Source organism: Stegostoma tigrinum, chromosome 6 (assembly GCF_030684315.1).
Source record: "Stegostoma tigrinum isolate sSteTig4 chromosome 6, sSteTig4.hap1, whole genome shotgun sequence".
Taxonomy (NCBI): domain Eukaryota; kingdom Metazoa; phylum Chordata; class Chondrichthyes; order Orectolobiformes; family Stegostomatidae; genus Stegostoma; species Stegostoma tigrinum.
Window position 1 is genome coordinate 112,669,940 of NC_081359.1, and position 26,464 is coordinate 112,696,403.

The following is a 26,464-nucleotide window of genomic DNA, read 5'->3' on the forward strand; positions in this document are numbered from 1 at the left end:
GATTTTGTCATTTTCTTTCCCAGCTACCTGCTTTCCTTCACATTCCCCCCTACATCCCCCACCACCTTATATCCTAGGTTTGTGGAATTGATGGAGAAAGGGATTGGATTTGTGGATAAGCTTATCAGCAGGAATCTCAGCTGCTGACCTCACTTTTGAAATGTTCTTATGACCAAACAGGTAGATGAGAGTAAACCGGTTGATGTGGTGTATATGGATTTCAGCAAGGCGTTCGATAAGGTTCCCCACAATAGGCTATTGTACAAAATGCGGAGGAATGGAATTGTGGGAGATATAGCAGTTTGGATCGGAAATTGGCTTGCTGAAAGAAGACAGAGGGTGGTAGTTGATGGGAAATGTTCATCCTGGAGACCAGTTACTAGTGGTGTACCGCAAGGGTCGGTGTTGGGTCCATTGCTGTTTGTCATTTTTATAAATGACCTGGATGAGGGCGTAGAAGGATGGGTTAGTAAATTTGCAGACGACACTAAGGTCGGTGGAGTTGTGGATAGTGACGAAGGATGCTGTAGGTTGCAGAACGACATAGATAAGCTGCAGAGCTGGGCTGAGAGGTGGCAAATGGAGTTTAATGCAGAAAAGTGTGAGGTGATTCACTTTGGTAGGAGTAACCGGAAGGCAAAGTACAGGGCTATTGGTAAGATTTTTAGCAGTGTAGATGAGCAGAGAGATCTTGGTGTCCATGTACACAGATCCTTGAAAGTTGCCACCCAGGTTGACAGGGCTGTTAAGAAGGCATACAGTGTTTTAGCTTTTATTAATAGAGGGATCGAGTTCCGGAACCAAGAGGTTATGCTGCAGCTGTACCAAACTTTGGTGCGGCCGCACTTGGAGTATTGCGTACAGTTCTGGTCATCGCATTATAAAAAGGATGTGGAAGCTTTGGAAAGGGTGCAGAGGAGATTTACTAGGATGTTGCCTGGTATGGAGGGAAGGTCTTACGAGGAAAGGCTGAGGGACTTGAGGCTGTTTTCATTAGACAGAAGAAGGTTGAGAGGTGACTTAATTGAAACATATAAAATAATCAGAGGGTTAGATAGGGTGAATAGGGAGAGCCTTTTTCCTCGGATGGTGACGGCGAGCACGAGGGGGCATAGCTTTAAATTGAGGGGTGAAAGATATAGGACAGATGTCGGAGGTAGTTTCTTTACTCAGAGAGTAGTAAGGGAATGGAACGCTTTGCCTGCAACGGTAGTAGATTCGCCAACTTTAGGTACATTTAAGTCATTAGACAAGCATATGGACGTACATGGAATAGTGTAGGTTAGATGGGCTTGAGATCGGTATCGACAGGTCGGCACAACATCGAGGGCCGAAGGGCCTGTACTGTGCTGTTATGTTCTATGTTCTATATTCTCTGGGTGATTTCTATCAAGGGAGGGAGTGAATTCTTAAATTCCTCTACAACAATTGTATGCGCAAAGTTTTCATATGTGGCATTTTGTCTTCCTTCCTTTGCAATTCTATTTCTATCTCAATTTTTTTTTCCTTTTTCTCCCTCTGAAATGCTTTTCTAACTCTAACTTCATTTTGTCCATTAGAATCTATGCTACTGAAACCTATTCCTCAATACAGCACTGCTACAGGCCTGTTCCAAGAATCATAGAATCCCTATAGCAGGGGAGAAGGCCATCTGGCGCATCAAGGCCACATTGGCCCTCCAAAGAGCAACCCATCCAAACTCATTCGCCTGTACCCTCTATTGTAATCCTGCATTTTCCTTGGCTGATCCACATAGCCTTCATATCCCTGGACACTACAGCTAATATAGCATGGCCAATCCATCTAACCTGTACATTTTTGGACTGTTGGAAGAAACCAGAGCACTTGGAGGAACACACAGACATGGTGTGAACATGCAAACTCCATACCAACACTCATTTAAGGGTAGAATCAAACCAAGGTTCCTGTTAAATACCTGATTGTTGCTCAATGTAATGGATGTTCCCAAAAGTACTTGCCATCTGGCAGTCAGATTCCAATACCTTGACTAAATAATGCCCTCCATGTGTATTTTCTGTTCAGAACAAACACCATGACTATCCAAGATAACAAGGTGTGGAGCTGGATGAACACAGCAAGCCAAGCAGCATCTTAAGAGCAAGAAAGCTGACGTTTTGGATCTAGACCTTGCGTCAGAAATGGGAGAGGGGAAGAGGGTTCTGAAATAAATAGGGAGAGAGGGGGAAGTGATCGAAGATGGACAGAGGAGAAGATAGGTGGAGAGGAGACAGACAAGTTAAAGAGGCGGGATGGAGCCAGTAAACGTGAGTGTAGGTGAGGAGGTAGGGAGGGAATAGGTCAATCCAGGGAGGATTGACAGGTCAAGGGGGCGGGATGAGGTCATTAGGTAGGAAATGGAGGTGCGGCTTGAGGTGGGAGGAGGGGATAGGTGAGAGGAAGAACAGGTTAGGCAGATGGGGGCGAGCTGGGCTGGTTTTGGGATGCAGTGGGGGGAGGGAGGGGAAGCTTGTAAAATCCACATTTGTACCATTAGGCTGCAGGGTTCCCAAGCGGAATGTGAGTTGCTGTTCCTGCAACCAATGGGTGGCATCATTATGGCACTGCAGGTGGCCCAGGATGGGCATCGTCTAAGGAATGGGAGGGGGAGTTAAAATGGTTCACGACTGGGGGGTGCAGTTGTTTATTACGAACTGAGGTGTTCTGTTAAGCGGTCCCCAAGCCTCCGCTTGGTTTCCCCAATGTAGAGGGAGCCACAACGGGTACAGTGTATGCAGTATACCACATTGGTGGTTGTGCAGGTGAACATCTGCTTGATGTGGAAAATCATCTTGCGGCCTGGGATAGGAGTGAGGGAGGAGTTGTGGGGGCAGGTGTAGTACTTCCTGCGGTTGCAGGGGAAAGTGCCGGGTGTGGTGGGGTTGGAGAGGAGTGTGGAGCGGACAAGGGAGTCACAGAGAGACTGGTCTCTCTGGAAGGCAGACAAGGGTGGGGTTGGAAAAATGTCTTTGCTGGTGGGGTCGGATTGTAGATGGCAGAAGTGTCGGAGGATGATGCGTTGGATCCGGACGTCGGTGGGGTGGTATGGGAGGACAAGGGGGATTCTCTTTTGGTGCTTATTGCAGGGGTGGGGTGTGAAGGATGAGTTGCGGGAAATGCGGGAGACATGGTCGAGGGTGTTCTCGACACCACGGGGGGGTTGTTGCAGTCCTTGAAGAACGAAGACATCTGGGATGTGCGGGAGTGGAATGCCTCATCTTGGGAGCAGATGCGGTGGAGGCGAAGGAATTGGGAATAGGAAATGGAATTTTTGCAGGAAGGTGGGTCGAACGAAGTGTATTCTAGGTAGCTGTGGGAGTCGGTGGGCTTGAAATGGACATCGGTTTCTGGGTGGTGCCTGAGATGGAGACAGAGAGGTCCAGCAAGGTGAGGGATGTGTTGAAGATGTTCCAGGTGAACTTGAGGTTAGGTTGGAAGGTGTTGGTGAAATGGATGAACTGTTTGAGCTCCTCTTGGGAGCATGAGGTGGCACCGATACAGTCATCAATGTAACGGAGGAAGAGTTGGGGTTTAGAGCCAGTGTAGGTGCGGAAGAGGAGCTGTTCCACGTAACCTACAAAGAGGAAGGCATAGCTTGGGCCCATGTGGGTGCCCATGGCCACCCCCTTTGTCTGTAGGAAGTGGGAGGAATTGAAAGAGAAGTTGTTGAGGGTGAGGACGAGTTTGGCTAGGAGGATGAGGGTGTCGGTGGAGGGGGACTGTTTGGGTCTGTGGGACAGGAAGAAGCGGAGGTCCTTTAGGCCATCTGCATAGGGAATGCAGGTGTATAGGGACTGGATGTCCATGGTGAAAATGAGGTGTTCGGGACCAGGGAATTGGAAGTTCTGGAGGAGGTGAAGGGTGTGGGTGGTGTCGTAGACGTAGGTAGGGAGTTCCTGGGCGAAGTGGGAGAAAATGGAGTCCAGATAGATGGAGATAATGGGAACTGCAGATGCTGGAGATTCCAAGATAATAAAATGTGAGGCTGGATGAACACAGCAGGCCAAGCAGCATCTCAGGAGCACAAAAGCTGACGTTTCGGGCCTGGACCCTTCATCAGAGAGGGGGATGGGGGGAGGGAACTGGAATAAATAGGGAGAGAGGGGGAGGCGGACCGAAGATGGAGAGTAAAGAAGATAGGTGGAGAGGGTGTAGGTGGGGAGGTAGGGAGGGGATAGGTCAGTCCAGGGAAGACGGACAGGTCAAGGAGGTGGGATGAGGTTAGTAGGTAGCTGGGGGTGCGGCTTGGGGTGGGAGGAAGGGATGGGTGAGAGGAAGAACCGGTTAGGGAGGCAGAGACAGGTTGGACTGGTTTTGGGATGCAGTGGGTGGGGGGGAAGGGCTGGGCTGGTTGTGTGGTGCAGTGGGGGGAGGGGATGAACTGGGCTGGTTTAGGGATGCAGTGGGGGAAGGGGAGATTTTGAAACTGGTGAAGTCCACATTGATACCATATGGCTGCAGGGTTCCCAGGCGGAATATGAGTTGCTGTTCCTGCAACCTTCGGGTGGCATCATTGTGGCAGTGCAGGAGGCCCATGATGGACATGTCATCAAGAGAATGGGAGGGGGAGTGGAAATGGTTTGCGACTGGGAGGTGCAGTTGTTTGTTGCGAACTGAGCGGAGGTGTTCTGCAAAGCGGTCCCCAAGCCTCCGCTTGGTTTCCCCAATGTAGAGGAAGCCGCACCGGGTACAGTGGATGCAGTATATCACATTGGCAGATGTGCAGGTGAACCTCTGCTTAATGTGGAATGTCATCTTGGGGCCTGGGATGGGGGTGAGGGAGGAGGTGTGGGGACAAGTGTAGCATTTCCTGCGGTTGCAGGAATCCCCCTCGTTCTCACACACCACCCTACCAACCTCCGGATACAACGCATTATCCTCCGACACTTCCGCCACTTACAATCCGACCCCACCACCCAAGACATTTTTCCATCCCCACCCCTGTCTGCTTTCCGGAGAGACCACTCTCTCCGTGACTCCCTTGTTCGCTCCACACTGCCCTCCAACCCCACCACACCCGGCACCTTCCCCTGCAACCGCAGGAAATGCTACACTTGTCCCCACACCTCCTCCCTCACCCCTATCCCAGGCCCCAAGATGACATTCCACATTAAGCAGAGGTTCACCTGCACATCTGCCAATGTGATATACTGCATCCACTGTACCCGGTGCGGCTTTCTCTACATTGGGGAAACCAAGCGGAGGCTTGGGGACCGCTTTGCAGAACACCTCCGCTCAGTTCGCAACAAACAACTGCACCTCCCAGTCGCAAACCATTTCCACTCCCCCTCCCATTCTCTTGATGACATGTCCATCATGGGCCTCCTGCACTGCCACAATGATGCCACCCGAAGGTTGCAGGAACAGCAACTCATATTCCGCCTGGGAACCCTGCAGCCATATGGTATCAATGTGGACTTCACCAGTTTCAAAATCTCCCCTTCCCCCACTGCATCCCTAAACCAGCCCAGTTCATCCCCTCCCCCCACTGCACCACACAACCAGCCCAGCCCTTCCCCCCCACCCACTGCATCCCAAAACCAGTCCAACCTGTCTCTGCCTCCCTAACCGGTTCTTCCTCTCACCCATCCCTTCCTCCCACCCCAAGCCGCACCCCCAGCTACCTACTAACCTCATCCCACCTCCTTGACCTGTCCGTCTTCCCTGGACTGACCTATCCCCTCCCTACCTCCCCACCTACACCCTCTCCACCTATCTTCTTTACTCTCCATCTTCGGTCCGCCTCCCCCTCTCTCCCTATTTATTCCAGTTCCCTCCCCCCATCCCCCTCTCTGATGAAGGGTCCAGGCCCGAAACGTCAGCTTTTGTGCTCCTGAGATGCTGCTTGGCCTGCTGTGTTCATCCAGCCTCACATTTTATTATCCAGATAGATGGAGATGAGTTCAGTGGGGCAGGACCAGGCAGAAACAATGGGTTGATCAGGGCAGGCGGGTTTGTGGATTTTGGGAAGGAGATAGAAGCGGGCGGTGCAGGGTTAGGGAACAATGAGGTTGGAGGCTGTGGGTGGGAGGTCACCTGAGGTGATGAGGTTGTGAATGGTTTGGGAGATGATGGTTTATTGCTCGGGGGTGGGGTCATGATCCAGGGGGCAGTTGGAGGAAGTGTCGGAGAGTGGGCGTCTGGCCTCAGCAATGTAAAGGTTAGTGCACCATACTACAACTGCGCCTCCCTTGTCTGCGGGTTTGATGATGAGGTTGGGATTGGAGCGGAGGGCTGCACATTCTGCAGGGGAGAGGTTGGAGTGGGTGAGAGGGGTGGAGAGGTTGAGGCGATTGATATCTCGACAGCAGTTGGAGATGAAGAGGTCGAGGGAGGGTAGGAGGCCTGGGGGTGGTGTCCAAGAGGAGGACTTGTGTTGGAGGCGGGTGATGGGATCAGTGGAGGGAGGGTTAGGCTCCCGGCTAGAGGGGTAAGCGTGGAGGTGCAGGCAGCGGAATAACTGCTCAATGTCCAGACGTGACTGGTGCATATCTTCTGAAGAAGGGTTACTGGATCCAAAATATTAATTCTGCTTTCTCTCCATGGATGCCGCCAGACCTGTCAAGTTTTCCCAGCAATTTGTTTCGTTGTGGGAGCTGACTTTTGGATGACATTTCACGAGGAATAAAAACACTAACTCTGTGCTACGCCTCAAATCTTATATCCACTATAACTTCTCAATTTGAGCTCTCAAACACTGAAATCAGCCTATTTTTATTTAAATTTATGCCACATTATGTTTCTTTGCTTTAAACATTTCGCTGGAATATGAATTGAATATGGGAGGGAACAGTCTCAGCAGAAAGGACTAAGTAAGATTCTTCTGAGGCTGAAACACTGACAAGTGTTGTTACAAATGCATTTGATGCAGCTGACTTCTTAAAAGACAGTATTACAGTTGCAGAAAGCTTGTTTGGGGACTCATCAACTGAGGTAGTATGGGCTGAGGTTAGAAACAGGAAAGGTGAGGTCACCCTGTTGGGAGTTTTCTATAGACCTCCGAATAGTTCCAGATATGTAGAGGAAAGGACAGCAAAGATGATTCTCGATAGGAGTGAGAGAGACAGGGTAGTTGTCATGGGGGACTTCAACTTTCCAAATATTGACTGGGAACACTATAGTTCGAGTACTATAGATGGGTCAGTTTTTGTCCAGTGTGTGCAGGAGGGCTTCCTGACACAGTATGTAGATAGGCCAACAAGGGGCGAAGCCACATTAGATAAAGCACTGGGTAATGAGCCTGGCCAGGTGTTAGATTTGGAAGTAGGTGAGCACTTCATCAATGACCTTCCCTCCATCATAAGGTCAGAAATGGGGATGTTTGCTGATGATTACACAATGTTCAGCACCATTCGTCACTCCTCAGATACTGAAGCAGTCCACGTTCAAATGCAACAAGATCTGGACAAGAGAATAAAATGTGAGGCTGGATGAACACAGCAGGCCAAGCAGCATCTCAGGAGCACAAAAGCTGACGTTTCGGGCCTAGACCCTTCATCAGAGAGGGGGATGGGGAGAGGGAACTGGAATAAATAGGGAGAGAGGGGGAGGCGGACCGAAGATGGAGAGTAAAGAAGATAGGTGGAGAGAGTATAGGTGGGGAGGTAGGGAGGGGATAGGTCAGTCCAGGGAAGACGGACAGGTCAAGGAGGTGGGATGAGGTTAGTAGGTAGCTGGGGGTGCGGCTTGGGGTGGGAGGAAGGGATGGGTGAGAGGAAGAACCGGTTAGGGAGGCAGAGACAGGTTGGACTGGTTTTGGGATGCAGTGGGTGGGGGGGAAGAGCTGGGCTGGTTGTGTGGTGCAGTGGGGGGAGGGGACGAACTGGGCTGGTTTAGGGATGCAGTAGGGGAAGGGGAGATTTTGAAACTGGTGAAGTCCACATTGATACCATTGGGCTGCAGGGTTCCCAGGCGGAATATGAGTTGCTGTTCCTGCAACCTTCGGGTGGCATCATTGTGGCAGTGCAGGAGGCCCATGATGGACATGTCATCTAGAGAATGGGAGGGGGAGTGGAAATGGTTTGCGACTGGGAGGTGCAGTTGTTTGTTGCGAGCTGAGTGGAGGTGTTCTGCAAAGCGGTCTCCAAGCCTCCGCTTGGTTTCCCCAATGTAGAGGAAGCCGCACCGGGTACAATGGATGCAGTATAACACATTGGCAGATGTGCAGGTGAACTTCTGCTTAATGTGGAATGTCATCTTGGGGCCTGGGATAGGGGTGAGGGAGGAGGTGTGGGGGCAAGTGTAGCATTTCCTGCGGTTGCAGGGGAAGGTGCCGGGTGTGGTGGGGTTGGAGGGCAGTGTGGAGCGAACATCTGGACAATACCCACGTTTGGGCTGACAAGTGACATTCATGCCACATAAATGCCAAGCCATGACCATCACCAATAAGAGACAATCTAACCACTGTCCCTTGACACTCAATGGTGTTACCATCACTGAATCACCCACTATCAACATCCTGGGGGTTACCATTGACCAGAAACTCAACTGGACTCACTACCTGAACACAGTGGCTATAAGAAAAAGCCAGAAGCTAGGAATACTGCAGCGAATAACTCCCCTCCTGACTCCCCAAAGCCTGTCCCACCATCTACAAGGCACAAGTCAGGAGTGTGATGGAATACTCCCCATTGACACCATCCAGGACAAAGCAGCCGCTTGATTGGCACCACATCCACAAATGTCCCACTCCCTCCACCACCGACACTCAGTTGCAGCAGTGTGTAAGTTGTGTGTGGAGTCAGAGGAGATAGGGGAAGCGCTAAATGAATATTTTTCAACAGTATTCGCTCTAGAAAACGACAATGTTGTCGAGGAGAATACTGAGATAAAGGCTATTAGACTAGGTAGGATTGAGGTTCACAAGGAAGAGGTATTAGAAATCCTACAGAGGGTGAAGATAGATAAGTCCCCTGGGCCGGATGGGATTTATCCTAGGATCCTCTGGGAAGCCAGGGAGGAGATTGCCGAGCCTTTGGCATTGATCTTTAACTTGTCATTGTCTACAGGAATAGTGCCAGATGACTGGAGGATAGCAAATGTGGTTCCCCTGTTCAAGAAGGGGAGTAGAGACAACCCTGGTAATTATAGACCAGTGAGCCTTATCTCAGTTGTTGGTAAAGTGTTGGGAAAGGTTATAAGGGATAGGATTTATAATCATCTGGAAAAGAATAAATTGATTAGGGATAGTCAGCACTGTTTTGTGAAGGGTAGGTCGTGCCTTACAAACCTTATTGAGTTCTTTGAGAAGGTGAGCAAACAGGTAGATGAGAGTAAACCGGTTGATGTGGTGTATATGGATTTCAGCAAGGTGTTCGATAAGGTTCCCCACAGTAGGCTATTGTACAAAATGCGGAGGAATGGGATTGTGGGAGATATAGCAGTTTGGATCGGAAATTGGCTTGCTGAAAGAAGACAGAGGGTGGTAGTTGATGGGAAATGTTCATCCTGGAGACCAGTTACTAGTGGTGTACCGCAAGGCTCGGTGTTGCGTCCACTGCTGTTTGTCATTTTTATAAATGACCTGGATGAGGGCGTAGAAGGATGGGTTAGTAAATTTGCAGATGACACTAAGGTCGATGGAGTTGTAGATAGTGACGAAGGATGCTGTAGGTTGCAGAGAGACATAGATAAGCTGCAGAACTGGGCAGACAGGTGGCAAATGGAGTTTAATGTGGACAAGTGTGAGGTGATGCACTTTGGTAGGAGTAACCAGAAGGCAAAGTACTGGGCTAACGGTAAGATTCTTGGTAGTGTAGATGAGCAGAGAGATCTCGGTGTCCATGTACACAGATCCTTGAAAGTTGCCACCCAGGTTGACAGGGCTGTTAAGAAGGCATACCGTGTTTTAGCTTTTATTAATAGAGGGATCGAGTTCCGGAACCAAGAGGTTATGCTGCAGCTGTACTTGGAGTATTGCGTACAGTTCTGGTCACTGCATTATAAGAAGGATGTGGAAGCTTTGGAAAGGGTGCACAGTAGATTTACTAGGATGTTGCCTAGTATGGAGGGAAGGTCTTACGAGGAAAGGCTGAGGGGCTTGAGGCTGTTTTCATTAGAGAGAAGAAGGTTGAGAGGTGACTTAATTGAAACATATAAAATAGTCAGAGGGTTAGATAGGGTGGATAAGGAGAGCCTTTTTTCTCGGATGGTGATGGCGAGCACGAGGGAGCATAGCTTTAAATTGAGGGGTGAAAGATGTAGGACAGATGTCAGAGGTAGTTTCTTTACTCAGAGTAGTAAGGGAATGGAACGCTTTGCCTGCAATGGTAATAGATTCGCCAACTTTAAGTACATTTAAGTCATCATTGGACAAGCATATGGATGTAGATGGAATAGTGTAGGTTAGATGGGCTTGAGATCGGTTTGACAGGTCGGCACAATGTCGAGGGCCAAAGGGCCTGTACTGTGCTGTAATGTTCTATGTAAACTCTAAATCTGTTACACAACTGAAGAATTACAACTGTTAGACAGTTAGCGATAATGGCTAATGATTATAAATTAATCCATAAAACTAAATCTTTTCCCATCACCTTTGTACATTTGAAAGGGATATTGGGTGAGTGAGAGGGAGGCAAGTATTCAAGGAAAGGAATGGGCAGTTGCGAATGACTCGGAGTCTCCTCAGATCAGAGAGGAAAGCATTGAAGGTGGAGGGGAGGCCAAGGTGTTTTATAGTAACAAGGTGGGACACATTTGTGCAGAATGCTTAAGTGGAGAGGGAAGCCCAAGGGACTCATTGGAGTTTGTAAGAATGAGTCCAAAAGGGAAACTCGGAATGAAAGGACCAAGGATAATTAGACAAACACATAGAACCCAGCAGTAGACACTGCTGTGAGTGCAGAAGAACTACCCTGGATGGACACACATATGAAAGGTTTTTATTTAAGAAACCCAAAATGGATGCTTTTCTATATATTAACAATAAACTACAAGCACATTAACACTTGCACGCCACTTGCTCATTTTTCGAGCAAGGAAAAGAGAATGTTTCCTCCTCAAGATGACCTGCATGCAGGAAATCAGAGCTATCTGAATCAGAAATCTGAAGAATCCAACTTACATGTACAAATGGTTCTGAAACTTGGAGTGCCGCTCCTAGACTGAATAATCTGTGAAAAGGAAGTTTGCTGACATCATTTCTACACCACATCCCTGCTTCAGTGACAAACCTTTCATCTTCTTCTGTTCTTCCTTAATAATCAGCATGAGTAATCTGCACATTTCAGTGCAGGGTCTCATTCCCCAGGCACAACAGGAATGAATTATAAACAGGTGGTAGGATCAAGGTGTGTGGGATGGGGTAATGGTGATGACAATGTCTGGGGAATGTGGGGGTTATTTGGGTGTGCAGGAGGAGGAAGGGTGGGGATGTGTGTGGGGGCACTGTGGGGAGATTGGAGGTTGTCAGGTGCATGTGGGGGAAGGGTGGGGAGATTGCGGAGTGGGTCAGGATGCATGTGGAACAAGGATAGGGAGATTGGGGTTCTCAGGGTGGATGTTGGGCAAGGATAGGGAGATCAGAGGTTGTCAGGGTGTGTGTGGGGTAAGGACAGGGAGATTGGAGGGTGTCAGGGTGCATGGGCGGTAAGGACAGGGAGATCGGAGGGTGTCAGGGTGCTTGTGCGGGAAGGACAGGGAGATCAGAGGGTGTCAGGGTGCATGTGTGGGAAGGTCAGAGAGATCGGAGGGTGTCAGGGTGCGTGGGGGGGAAGGACAGGGAGATCGGAGGGTGTCAGGGTGCATGTGTGGGAAGGTCAGGGAGATCGGAGGGTGTCAGGGTGCGTGTGGGGGAAGGACAGGGAGATCAGAGGGTGTCAGCGTGCGTGTGGTGTAAGGTCAGGGAGATTGGAGGGTGACAGGGTGCCTGTGGAGGAAGGACAGGGAGATGGATGGGTGTCAAGGTCTGTGTGGGGGAAGGACAGGGAGATCAGAGGGTGTCAGGGTGCGTGTGGGGTGAGGACAGGGAGATCGGAGGGTGTCAGGGTGCATGTGTGGGAAAGTCAGGGAGATTGGAGGGTATTAGTGTGTGTGTGTGGTGTAAGGACAGGGAGATGGATGGGTGTCAGTGTGCGTGTGGGGGAAGGACAAGGAGATCAGAAGCTGTCAGGGTGGGTGTGTGGGAAGGACAGGGAGATTGGAGGGTGTCAGGGTGCGTGTGGTGTAAGGACAGGGAGATCGGAGGGTGTCAGGGTACGTGTGGGGTAAGGACAGGGAGATCAGAGGGTGTCAGGGTGCGTGTGGGGGAAGGTCAGGGAGATCAGAGAGTGTCAGGGTGCATGTGGGGGAAGGACAGGGAGATTGAAGGGTGTCAAAGTGCCTGAGGGCGAAGGACAGGGAGATCGTAATGTGTCAGGGTGCATGTGGGGGAAGGACAAGGAGATCGGAGGGTATCAGGGTGCGTGTGGGGGAAGGTCAGGGAGATTGAAGGGTGTCAGGGTGCGTGTGGGGGAAGGACAGGGAGATCGGAATGTGTCAGGGTGCATGTGGGGGAAGGACAAGGAGATCGGAGGGTATCAGGGTGCGTGTGGGGGAAGGTCAGGGAGATCGGAATGTGTCAGGGTGCATGTGGGGAAAGGACAAGGAGATCGGAGGGTATCAGGGTGCGTGTGGGGGAAGGACAGGGAGATCGGAGGGTGTCAAAGTGCCTGAGGGCGAAGGACAGGGAGATCGGAATGTGTCAGGGTGCATGTGGGGGAAGGACAGGGAGATCGGAGGGTATCAGGGTGCGTGTGGGGGAAGGACAGGGAGATCGGAGGGTGTCAAAGTGCCTGAGGGCGAAGGACAGGGAGATCGGAATGTGTCAGGGTGCATGTGGGGGAAGGACAGGGAGATCGGAGGGTGTCAAAGTGCCTGAGGGCGAAGGACAGGGAGATCGGAATGTGTCAGGGTGCATGCGGGTGGGAGCTGTGGTGTTCGGGAAGGTGTCCCCGGGAGCTCCTGCTCCTCCAATCACTGATCGACATCCTTCCCGCGCTCCTGGGGCAGCCGTTGGGCTCGCGGCTCTCCTCCTCCCGCCCAATCAGCGCGCGCTGCTTGCCCGCGCTCTCGCTGGCCGTTGGCGAGTGCTGTGCATCGCCCCCGATTCCAGGTGTGGCCTCACCCTCACGTACAAAGCCCGGCATTTCTGTGCCTTGCTCGGCCACTGAAGCGTCGCACCAAATGGGGAAACAAAAAGCACGAAACGGCCAACAAATGGAGCGTAATAAAGGTGACAAAGGAAAGGTCTGGTGGGAAGGAGAGGGGGGAGCAACACTGGGCATCCTTGCTGCACCCAAACCCGCCCAGCAAAACTTACACTCGGAAACCGTACGAACTCGGAGCTGGCCTACATCCTAATCAGGTAATTAAACGCAAAACAGTGACGAACCTGTAAATGTGTTATAAACAGAAACTCAGCAGATCTGTCAGCATCTTTTGAGAGAGAAAGAGTGAACATTTATAGTTGAGTTTGATTTCTTCACAATCAGCATGTGGAGTTCGGCTTTCCCGTCGAATTGGTTTAATTCCTCGAAAGAACATCTGTCTTTCTCATAATTGATAGCGTAGAGCTGGAGGAACTCAGCAGGCCAGGCAGCTTCAAAGGAACAGGAAGGCTGACGTTTCACGTTGGGACTCTCCTTCAGAAATATAGAGGGGGAAGAGAGCTCAGAAATAAATAGAGGAGGGATGGGGCTGGGGAAGGTATGTGCGATGGTGATAGGTGAATGCAGGCAGGCTGTGGTGGGAATGGGTCAGTCAGGTGGGACTAGCGGATAGGTGGGAGAGAAGGTGGACAGGACTTTGGACAAGAATGAACCTGAAATCAGATTTCTCAACTGAGGCAAGGCTGATTTTAATAAGACCACATTTAGCTAGAGCGGACTGGCAGCAGATTTTTTTCAGGTAAATCTATCTCAGAACATTGAAATGCATTCAAGAAGGAAATATGGAGATTATAGGGCCAACATGTTCCATTAAAGAGAAGGGGTGGGACCACTAATCCTGGACATCAAAGGGATGCACAGCATTGGATTAAGAGAAAAAAGGGAGGTTTATGGTAGGTACCGAGGAGTTACAACAGCAGAAGTCTTAGAGGATTACAAGATGTGCAGGAAGCAACTTAAAAGGGAAATTATGAGAGTTAAAAAGGGTTATGAAGGATACTGACAGGCAAAATAAGGGAAAATCTTAAATTGTTTTACATGTTAAGGGTGAAAAGATAATAAGGAAAGGAGTAGAGCCCATTAAAGTACGCAGCAGTAATGTATGTATGGAACCAAAGGATTAGATTAGATTCCCTACAATGTGGAAACAGGCCCTTTGGCCCAACAAGTCCACACTGCCCTTTGAAGCATCCCACCCAGACCCATCCCCCTATAACCCACACACCCTGAGCACTACAAGCTATTTAGTACGGCCAATCCACCTAGCCTGCACATCTTTGGACTGTGGGAGGAAGCCGGAGCGCCCCTAGAAACACATGCAGACACGGGAAGAATGTGCAAACTCCACACAGACAGTCGCCCAAGGTTGGAATCGAACCCGGGTCCCTGGTGCTGTGAGGCAGCAGTGCTAACCACTGAGCCACTGTGCTGCCCAAATAGAGTGTAAATAGGCTTCTAAATGAATACTCTGTGTTGGTGTTCACTAGTGGAACAAAATAGATTTATTAGGTATTGTTAGTATGGTTTTGTGCAAGAGAGGTCCTGTCTCTGAGATGCTGCTTGGCCTGCTGTGTTCATCCAGCTTCACACTTTGTTGTCCTGTCTCTCCAATCTGATTAGGTTTCTTGAGGAAGTGACAAAATGATTGATAAGGGTAGGGCAGTGGATGTTGTGTACATGAACTTTGCTAAAGCATTTGACAAAGTCCCTTACTGGCAGGCTGGCCTAGAAGGCTAAATCACATGGGATCCATGGTGAGTTGGTGCATTGAATGCAAAATTGTCTTGGTTGTAGAAGACAGAGGGTAGTTGTGAAGGTGTGTTTTCCTGACTGAGAGTCTGTGTCCAGTGGAGTTCTGCAAGGATCAGTATTGGGACCTCTATTGCATGTAATATGTATAAACTATTTGGATGAAAATGTAGATATATTAGGACCTGCCAATGCTGGAGAATCTGAGACAGCAAAGTGTAGAGCTGGATGAACACAGCAGGTCCAGCAGCATCAGAGGAGCAGGAAAACTGAAGTTTTAGGTCTGGACCCTTCTTATTTTTCTGAAGAACGGCCCAGACCCAAAACGTCAGCTTTCCTGCTCCTCTGATGCTGCTTGGCCTGCTGTGTTCATCCAGCTATACACTTTGTTATCCAGGATGAAAATGATTAGTAGAAAATGGTTAGATTAGTAGACAAAATGAAAATTGGTAGAGTTGAGGATTATGAAGAAGGTTACCAAAGAAAACAGTATGATGTAGATCAGCCAGAAAGTTGGGCAGAGAAATAGCAGATGGAGATTGATCCAGACAAATGTGAGCTGATGAATTTTGGGATGTCAAATGTAAGAGGAAAGTTTACAGTAAATGACAAGGTTATAAACAGCATTAATATACAGCAGGATTTCTGGGTGCAGTTCCCTGAAAGTGACCATGCAAGTAGATAAGATGGTAAAGAAAGTGTACAGCATACTTGCCTTCATTGATTGGGGCAATGAATATAAAAGTTGGTAAGTCATGTTGTAGGTTTATAAGATTTTAGTTAGACCACGTTTGGAGTAATATGTGCATTTCTGGTTGTCGTACTATTGGGAAGTTGTGGGCGCTTCGGAGAGGGTGCAAAAGAGGTTTACCAGGATGTTACCTCGATTGGAGTTGATTAGCTATAAGGAGAGGTTGAACAAACTTGTATAGTTTTTGCTAGAGCTTCAGAGGCTGTGGGGTGACCTGTTAGAAGTATATATAATTAAGATGTATTAATTAATATATAATGTTAATATAATATATAATATAATTAATATAGTTTGTTAATAATATAATTAATAATATTAATATAATTAATATAGGGTGGATAGTCAAAATCATTTTCCAGGGTGGAAATGTCAAATGCAGGGAGGCATATGTTTAAAGTGAGGGGGGGGGAAGAGTTTAAAGGAGTTTAAAGCAAGGGAAGTTTTTTAATACAGTGGATGGTAGGAGCCTGGAACACGCTGCCCAGAGGAGATGGTGGAAGTGGATATGCTAGCCAAGTTTAAGACGCATGTAGACAGACACATGAACAGGTAGGGAATAGAGGGATATGGATCATGTGCAGGCAGATGGGATTAGTTTGGAATGGTGTCATGGTTGGCCCAGACAGGGTGGGCCAAAGAGTCTGTTCCTGTGCTGTACTGATCTGTTCTGCATAGTGAGAGCAGAATAGAACAACCTTTATTGTCATGCATATTCAATGACTATAATGAAAAGTTTATACATTGCCTATTACAGCACTGAGTTAGATTCAAATGTACCAAGGCATAGGTTTGTTCGTCACAAGATTTAGACAATACAGAAATATAATATCCAGCATTACAAAAATAAAAGTTCAGTACTGCATTCTACATTGGCACCTAGTTTCCAGTCCACAATGAGTCCTGGATCCACCCTGCATTGGTGTCATGCCATGCTGGGAGGCAGATGCATCAGGCCAGGATGTTGCCATGCCATGCTAAGAAAATGGTGCAAGAGGCCAGGAGGTAGTCATACCATGCCTGGAGGCCTCCGCAGGAAGTCACCACTCCACGCCACACAGGAGGTGCCACACCAACAACGGGAGGTCGCCATGCTACACTGGGAGGCCGTTGCACCAGAGAAAGTCAGAAATTGTCACCAGAAGCTGGGGATCGTTGCTTGCTGCAGGCTGGGAGTCAAAGAGAAAAGAAAGAAGGGGAATAAAAGCACTGAGAGGAAGATAATAGGGAAGAAAAAGAAGAAGAAGAGCAAGCTGGGCGGATGAGCTCTGGCTGGAGCATCTTACTCCGCTGCCATCTTGCACACCTTACAGTTGTGACATGTGCACAAAAATAAGCAAGAAGGTCTGTGATACAATTAAAGAAATTAGCCTCCGCAGAGGGGATATTCTGAGTGGTCTGGCAGGCTTAAAAGTAAATAAATCTCTGGGACTGTAGAAAACAAGTTGTTGAGTGAGGCAAGGAAGGAAACATCAGGCACGCTTGCAAAAATTTTCATTTCCTTCCTAGCCACAGGAGAGATGCCAGAGGACTGAAGAACAGACAATGCGGCACCATTAGTCAAGAAGGGACCAAGTAAAAAACTAGGAAATTACAGGCCGGACAGTCTAACCTCAGTGGTGGGGAAACTATTGGAAGCAGTTCTGAAGAAAATAATTAATCATGGAAATCAACATGCTTTTGTTCAAGGGAGATCGTGAGATTGAATCAACTTGACTGAATTTTTCGAAAAGCTGACCAAATGTGCAGTTGAAGGCAATGCTTTTGATGTAGCTTACATAGACTTCAGCAAAGCTTTTGACAACGTTCAGCATCGGAGACTGATAACAAAGGTAAGAGTCCGTGGGATCCAAGGAAATTAGGCAAATTGGATCCACAGTTGGCTGATCAACGAAAAGCAGAGGGTGATGGCTGATCTTGTGACACAGAGGTCAGTATTGAGAGCCATTGTTCATTTTAAATTTGAATATCATAGAATCTCTACAGTGTGGAAGCAGGCAGTTTGTCCCTTCAAGTCCACACCAACCCTCCAAAGAGTATCCAACCTAGACCCCCCCTACCCTAGACTCTATGGGCAATTTAGCATGGCCAAACCACCTAGCCAGCACAACTGAACTGTGGGCAGAAGCCGGAGCAGACCCATGCAGATATGGTGAGAACGCACAAATTCCACATAGATAGGTACCTGAGGCTGGAATTGAACTAGGGACCCTCGCATTGTGAGGCAGCAGTGCTAACCACTGAGTCACTGTGCTACTTAGAATGTAGGAAGATTGATCAATAAGTTTGTAGACAATTCAAAAATGGGTGGGATGATAAATGGTGATCAGGATAGCTTTAACTTCCAAGACAATATAGACAGGCTGGGCAGATGGTCTGATCTGTGGCAAATGGAATTCAATCCAGGTAAATGTCAAGTGTGCACTTGGGCAAGACAAACAGCACAAGGGAATACATAATGAATGGTAGGACTTTCAGAAGCACAGAGGATCAGAGAAACCTTGGTGTGTATTTACACTGGCTCCTTAAGGTGTCAGAACAGATGGATAAAGTGATTATGAAGGCATGTGGTATACTTGCTTTTATTAGTCAAGTCATGGAGTTTAAGAGCATGGAGGTGATGCTATAACTGTATAAAACTTTGGTTAGGCCAAAGCTAGAGTATTGTGTGCAGTCCTGGAATCCACATTGTAGGAGGAATGAGATAACACCGGGTGGGTACAGAGGAGAATTTACCTGGATGTTGAGGTTAGTTGGGCCACCGGGTTTGTTGTTCCTCAAATGTTTTGTTACTGTGCTTGGTAACATCCTCAGTGCAGCCTCTGATGAAGTGTCGGCGTGTTTTCCTGCCTGGCTTTTAAACTCTGGGGTCCATTGCAATGGATAACCTCAACAACCACATCCTGAGCTACAAATCTACTCCAAAACCTTAGTTAACAGGATGTTGCCTGTGCTGGAGAATTTCAGTTTTGAAGAGAGAGTTGACAGGCTTGGAGTTGTTGTCCTTAGAACAGAAGAGATTGAGAGGGACATGATTGAAAGGTACAAAATTATGAGGGGCATAGGTAGTCTAGACCGGAAGAAATTTGTCCACTTGATGAAGGAATCGATAACCAGCGGATGTAGATTTAAAGTAAGAGATGGAAGGCTAGAGGGGATTTGATGAAATAAACTTTTTTCTCCGCGGGTATTAGAAATCAGGAATTCACTGTCTGTAAGGGTGATAGAGGCAAAAACCCTCAACATTTATGAAGTATTTAGATGTGTATTTGTGAGCCAAGGCAGACAAGACATAGAAAATGTCTACAGTACACCGGATCAGGTCCCAGGGATTTGCCCACCTTTATGCATTTTAAAATGTCCGGCACCACCTCATCTAATTTGGACATTTTTCAAGATATTGTTATTTATTTTCCCACGTTCTGTATCTTCCGTGTCCTTCACTACAGTAAACACTGATCCAAAATACAAGCTCTGAGGAAGGGTCACTGCACTTGAAATTTATATTTTTCTTAACAGATGCTGCCAGACTTGCTGAGCTTTTCCAGCAACTTCTGTTTTTGTTTCTGATGCAAAGTATTTGTTTCGTACCTTACGCTTCTCCTGTGGTTCCACTCAGGCAGCCTTGCTGATTTTCAAGGAGTCTTATTCTCTCCCTAGCCACTCTTTTGTCTTTAATGTATTTGTAAAATCCCATTGGATTCTTCTTAACCCTATTTGCCAAAACTATCTCATGTCCCCTTTTTGCCCTCCTGATTTCCCTCTTTAGTGTACTCCTACTGCCTTTATACTCTTTGGAGGGATTCACTCGATCTCTGCTGTCTATACCTGACATATGCTTCTTTCTTATTCTTGACCAAAGCGTCAATTTCTCTAGCCACCCAGCATTCCTGCCAGCCATGTCCTTCACCCTAACAGGAACATACTGTCTCTGGACTCTCATCATCTCACTTTTGAAGCCTTCCCACTTTCCAGCCATCCCTTTGTCTGCAAACATCGCCCCCAATCAACTTTTGAAAGTCCTTGTGTAATATCATCAAAATTAGCCTTCCTCCAATTTAGAACTTTAACTTTTAGATCTGGTCTATCCTATCCTGAGCATAGGGCTTGGATCAGTACCTGAGAGTATGATGTTATTGCTATTACTGAGACTTGGTTGAGGGAAGGGTATGATTGGCAACTAGTTGTCCCAGGATATCAATGCTTCAGGCGGGATAGAGAGGGAGGTAAAAGGGGTGGAGGAGTTGCAATACTGGTCAAAGACGATATCTCAGCCGGACTGAAGGAGGGTCCCATGGAGGACTCAAGCAGTGAGGCAATATGGGTAGAACTCAGAAATAGGAAGGATGCAGTAACAATGTTGGGGCTGTACTACAGGTCTTCCAACAGCGAGCGTGAGATAGAGGTACAAATATGTAAACAGGTAAAGGAAAGGTGTAGGAGAAACAGGGTGGTGGTGATGGGAGATTTTAATTTTCCCAACATTGACTGGGATTCACTCAGTGTTAGGGGTCAAGGTGGAGCAGAATTTGTAAGGTGTGTCCAGGAGGGTTTTCTAGAGCAGTACGTGTGTAGTCCAACTCGGGAAGGGGCCATACTGGATCTGGTGTTGGAGAATGAACCCGGCCAGGTGGTTGAAATTACAGTAGGGAACTACTTTGGAAATAGCGACCAAAATTCCGTGCGTTTTACAATACTCATGGACAAGGATGGGAGTGGTCCTAAATGAAGAGTTCTAAACTGGGGGAAGGCCGACTATACCAAGATTCGGCAGGATCTGGGGAATGAAGTTTGGGAGAAACTGTTTGAAGGTAAATCCACATTTGATATGTGGGAGGCTTTTAAAGAGAGGTTGATTAGCGTGCAGGAGAGACATGTTCCTGTGAAAATGAGGAATAGAAAAGGCAAGATTAGGGAACCATGGATGACAGGTGAAATTGTGAGACTAGCCAAGAGAAAAAAGGAAGCATACATGAGGTCTAGGTGACTGAAGACAGACAAAGTTTTGGAAGAATATCGGGAATGTAGGGCAAATCTGAAACGAGGGATTAGGATGGCTAAGAGAAGACATGAGATATTGCTGGCAAACATGGTTAAGGAAAATCCCAAAGCCTTTTATTCATATATAAAGAGCAAGAGGTAACTAGAGAAAGGATTAGAACATAGAACATAGAAAAGTACAGCACAGTGCAGGCCCTTCGGCTCATGATGTTGTGACGTGGAATAATCCTAATCCAAAAATAAAATAACCTAACCCACATTCCCCTCAATTCACTGCTGTCCATATGCACGTCCAGCAGTCGCTTAAATGTCACTAATGACTCTGCTTCCACGACTACCACTGGCAAAGTTTTCCATGCGCTCACAACTCTCTGGGTGAAGAACCTCCCTCTGACATCTCCTCTATACCTTCCTTCTAACACCTTAAAACTATGACCCCTTGTGGCAGCCAATCCTGCCCTGGGGAAAAGTCTCTGGCTATCGACTCCATCCATGCCTCTCATTACCCTGTACACCTCGATCAGGTCACCTTTCTTCCTCCTTCTCTCCAATGAGAAAAGTCCGAGCTCAGTCAACCTCTCCTCGTAAGACAAGCCCTCCAGTCCAGGCAGCAGCCTGGTAAACCTCCTTTGCACCCTCTCCAAAGCCTCCACATCTTTCCTCTAATAGGGCAACCAGAACTGGACACAATATTCCAAGTGTGGTCTCACCAGGGTTTTGTAGAGCCGCAGCAAAACCTCGCTGCTCTTAAACTTGATCTCCATGTTAATGAAAGCCCACAATGATTGGCCCACTTAAGGGCAAAGAAGGAAAGTTATGCGATGAGTCAGAGAAAATTGGTGACATTCTTAACGAGTACTTTGCATCGATATTCACCAAGGAGAGGGACATGACAGATGTTGAGATTAGGGATAGATGTTTGCTTACTCTAGGTCGAGCTGACATAAGACAGGAGGAAGTGTTGCGTATCCTAAAAGACATTAAGGTGGACAAGTCCCCTGGTCCGGATGGGATCTATTCCAGGTTATTGAGAGAGAGGAAATAGCCGGGGCCTTAACAGATATCTTTGCAGCATCCTTAGACACAGGTGAGATCCCAGAGGACTGGAGACTTGCTAATGTTGTCCCCTTGTTTAAGAAGGGTAGCAAGGATACTCCAGGTAATTATCGACCGGTGAGCCTGATGTCAGTGGTTGGGAAGCTACTGGAGAAGATACTGAGGGATACGATCTATTCCCATTTGGAAGAAAATGGGCTTATCAGTGATAGGCAACATGGTTTTGTGCAGGGAAGGTCATGTCTTACCAACTTAATAGAATTCTTTGAGGACATGACAAAGTTGATTGATGAGGGAAAGGCTGTAGATGTCATATACATGGACTTCAGTAAGGTGTTGATAGGATTCGCCATGGCAGGCTGATGGAGAAAGTGAAGTCACATGGGGTCCACGGTATGCTAGCTCAATGGATGAAAAACTGGCTAGGCCATAGGAGACAGAGAGTAGCAGTAGAAGGGAATTTCTCAAATTGGAGACCTGTTACTAGTGGTGTTCCACAGGGATCTGTGCTAGGACCACTGTTGTTTGTGATATATGTAAATGATCTGGAAGAAGGTGTAGGTGGCCTGATCAGCACGTTTGAAGATGACACTAAGATTGGTGGAGTAACAGGTAGTGAAGTTGACTGTCGGAGATTACATCAGAATATAGATAGACTGGAGAGTGGGGCAGATGAATGGCAGATGGCGTTCAATCCGGGCAAATACGAGGTGATGCATTTTGGAAGATCTAATTCAAGGGTGAACTATACAGTAAATGGAAAAGTCCTAGGGAAAATTGATGAACAGAGAGATCTGGGTATTCAGGTCCATTGTTCCCTGAAGGTGGCAATGCAGGTCAATAGAATGGTCAAGAAGGCATATGGCATGCTTTCCTTCATCGGACGGGGTATTGAGTACAAGAGTTGACAGGTCATGTTACAGTTGTATAAGACTTTGGTTCGGCCACGTAACCAAAAGGATGTGGACGCTTTGGAGAGGGTGCAGAGGACGTTCACCAGGATGTTGACTGGTATGGAGGGTGCTAGCTATGAAGAGATGTTGAGTAGATTAGGATTATTTTCATTAGAAAGACGGAATTTGAGGGGGAATTGTATCAGTGATAATGGGAACTGCAGATGCTGGAGAATCCAAGATAATAAAATGTGAGGCTGGATGAACACAGCAGGCCCAGCAGCATCTCAGCAGCACAAAAAGCTTTTGTGCTGCTGAGATGCTGCTGGGCCTGCTGTGTTCATCCAGCCTCACATTTTATTATCGGAGATTGAGGGGGGACCTGATTGAGGTTTACAAAATCATGAGGGGTATAGACAGGGTGGATAGCAAGAAGCTTTTTCCCCAGAGTGGGGACTCAATTACTAGGGGTCATGAGTTCAAAGTGAGAGGAGGACAGTTTAAGGGAGATAAGCGTGGAAAGTTCTTTATGCAGAGGGTGGTGGGTGCCTGGAACGTGTTGCCAGTGGAGGTGGTCGACGCAGACACGTTAGCGTCTTTTAAGCTATATCTGGACAGGTACATGGATGGGCAGGGCGCAAGTGGACACAGACCCTTAGAAAATAGATGACAGGTTAGACAGAGGGTCTTGATTGGTGCAGTCTTGGAGAGCCGAAGGGCCTGTTCCTGTGCTGTAATTTTCTTTGTTCTTTGTTCTTTTCATCACTATTTTAAAACTAATAGAATTATGGACACTGGCCCCAAAGTGTTCCCCCACTGACACCTCATTCACCTGCCCTGCCTTATTCCCCAAGACCAGGACAGGTTTTGTACCTTCTGTAGTCGGTACATCCACATACTGAATCAGAGAGTTTTCTTGTAATACTTAAATAAAAGTCCTCTCCATCCAAGCCTTTAACACTATGGCAGTCCCAGTCTATGTTTGGAAAGTTAAAATCCCCTATCATAACCATGTCATTTATTCTCACAGATAACTGAGCTCTCCTTACAAGTTCGTTTGTCAATTTCCAGCTCACTGTTGGTAGGTCTATAGTACAATCCCAACAAGCTGATCATCCCTTTCTTGTTTCAGGGTTCCACTCAAATAATCCCCTGGATGCGTTCCCAGGAATCTCCTGCTTGAGTACAGCCATAGTGTTGTCCTTACTCAAAAATGCCAATCCTCCTTTTATCTTCCCCTCCACTTTCTGTCCTTTCTATAGGATCTATACCCTGGAACGTTAAGCTGCCAGTCCTGTCTGTTCCTGATCCACATCTCTAATCACTATGATGTCCCAGTCTCATGTTGCCAACCATGCCCTGTGTTCATCTGCCTTACCTGGAAGCAGAGTCATTAGTGACACTTAAGCGACTGCTGGATATGCACATGGACAGCAGTGAATTGAGGGGAATGTAGGTTAGGTTATTTTATTTTTGGATTAGGATTAATCCACGGCACAACATCGTGGGCTGAAGGGCCTGTACTGTGCTGTACTTTTCTATGTTCTATTACCTGTAAGGCTTCATACTTTGAACTAAATGCAGTTTAATATATCAGTCTTACCTCATCCTCTGCTTTGTTCCTGCCTACCCTAACTGTTTGACTTGCTCTTTTTCCCAAGTGTATCAGTCTCAGACAGATCTCCCTGGATCCCATTCACCAGATCCCCCCTCCCGCAAAAAAAATAAACGGCTGAGGAGCTGGTGTAGGGGCCAGAGTTTTCAGTTCTTGGGTCATTAGGATCCCTTTTAGAGTAGAGATGACCTGTACAAGAGGGACGGGTTGCACTTGAACCTGAGAGGTTCCAGTATCCTCACAGGGAGATTTGCTAGTGTTACCCAGGAGGGTTTAAACTAGTTTGGCAGGGGGTTGGGGCTCTGAATAAGAGAAGGGTCATCGAGAAGTCAGGGGAAAATACATTAGCCATCAAGAGCAAATTTGCTATTCAAGATAACCGGGGCACAGTAAAGGGCGGGAAAAGACTTCTGTATTAAAGTGCACTTATGTCAATGCATGACGACTGACTGGTAAGGCAGATGAGCTCAGAGCATGGATTGGCTCTGGGGAGTAGGATATTGTAGCAGTAACAGAAACAGGGCTGAGGGAAGGGCAGGACTGGCAGCTCCGTATAGCTGGGTACAGAAGCTACAGGCATAACAGAGGTAGAAGTGAGCGAGAAGGGGGATTGCCCTTTTGATATGGGAGCACATAACAACAGTGCTTAGAGAGGATATTCTTAAGGGGTCATCAAATGACGCCAAATGCTTAGAACTTAGAAACAAGAAAGGGATGGTCACTTTGTTGGGACTGTATTTGTAGACCCTCAAATAGCTAGCAGGTACCAGAGGAGCTTAGAATAGAGAACAGTACAGCACAGTACAGATCCTTCAGACCACGATGTTGTGCCGACTTATCATCCTACTAAAATCAAACTACCCTGCATACCTTACATTATACTATCCTCCACGTACCTATCCAAGAGTCGTTTAAAAGCCTCTAAAGTATCTGACTCCACGACACTGCCGGCAGTGCATTCCACATGCCCACCACTTTCTATGTAAAGAACCTATCTCTGACATCTTCCCTATACCTTCCTCCAATCACCTTAAAATTATGACCCCTCATAATAGTCATTTCCGACCTGGCAAAAAGTCACTGGCTACTCACTCTATCTGAGCCTCTCATCATCTTGTACTCCTCTATCAAGCCACCTTTCATCCTTCTTCGCTCCTATGAAAAAAGCCCTATCTCCCTCAACGTTTCCTCATAAGATCTGCCCTCCAGTCCAGGAGCATCCTGGTAAATCTCCTCTGCACCTTCTCTAAAGCTTCACATCCTTCCTGTAATGAGGCGACCAGAACTGAACACAATATTCCAAGTGTGGTCTAACCAGGGTATTGCAGAGCTGCAGCATAACGTTGTGGCTCTTAAACTCAATTCCCTTGCCAGTGAAAGCCAAAACACCATATGCCTTCCTTACAACCCTATCAACTTGAATAACAACTTTGAGCGATCTTTGGTTTTGTACCCCAAGATCCCTCTGTTCCTCCACCACTGCCAAGAATTCTGCCATTAACCCCGTATTCTGCATTCAAATTCAACATTCCAAAATGAATTACTTTACACTTTTCTGGGTTGAATTCCATCTGCCAGCTCTGCATCCTGTTGACGTTCCATTGCAACCTACAACAGCCCTCCATGTTATCCACAGCTCCACCAACCTTCATATCATTGGCAAACTTACTAACCTACCCTTCCACTTCCTCATCCAAGTCATTTATAAAGATCACAAAGAACAGAGGCCCCAGAACAAATCTCTGCGAATACCACTGGTCACCAAGCTCCAGGCTGAATACTTTCCATCTACTACCACACTCTGTCTTCTGTTCAACAGCCGGTTTTGTATCCAGAGAGCCAAATTTCCCTGAATCCCATGCCTCCTTACTTTCTGAATGAGCCTACCATGTGGAATCTTATCAAATGCCTTGCTAAAATCTGTATATGCCTCATCAACCTTCATCAATGTGTTTTGTCACATCCTCAAAGAATTCAGTAAACCTTGGGAGGCATGACCTGCCCCTCACGAAGCCATGCTGACTACTCCCAAATCAAACTGTGCTTTTCCAAATAATCATAAATACTGTCCCTCAGAATCCTCTATAATAATTTGCCCACCACAGAAGTAGTAATTGCAGTCTGTAATTCCCAGGATTATCCCTTTTCCCTTTCTTGAACAAGGGAATGACATTTGCCACCCTCTAATTATCTGGTACTACTCCAGTGACAGTGAGGACGCAAAGATCATTACCAAAGG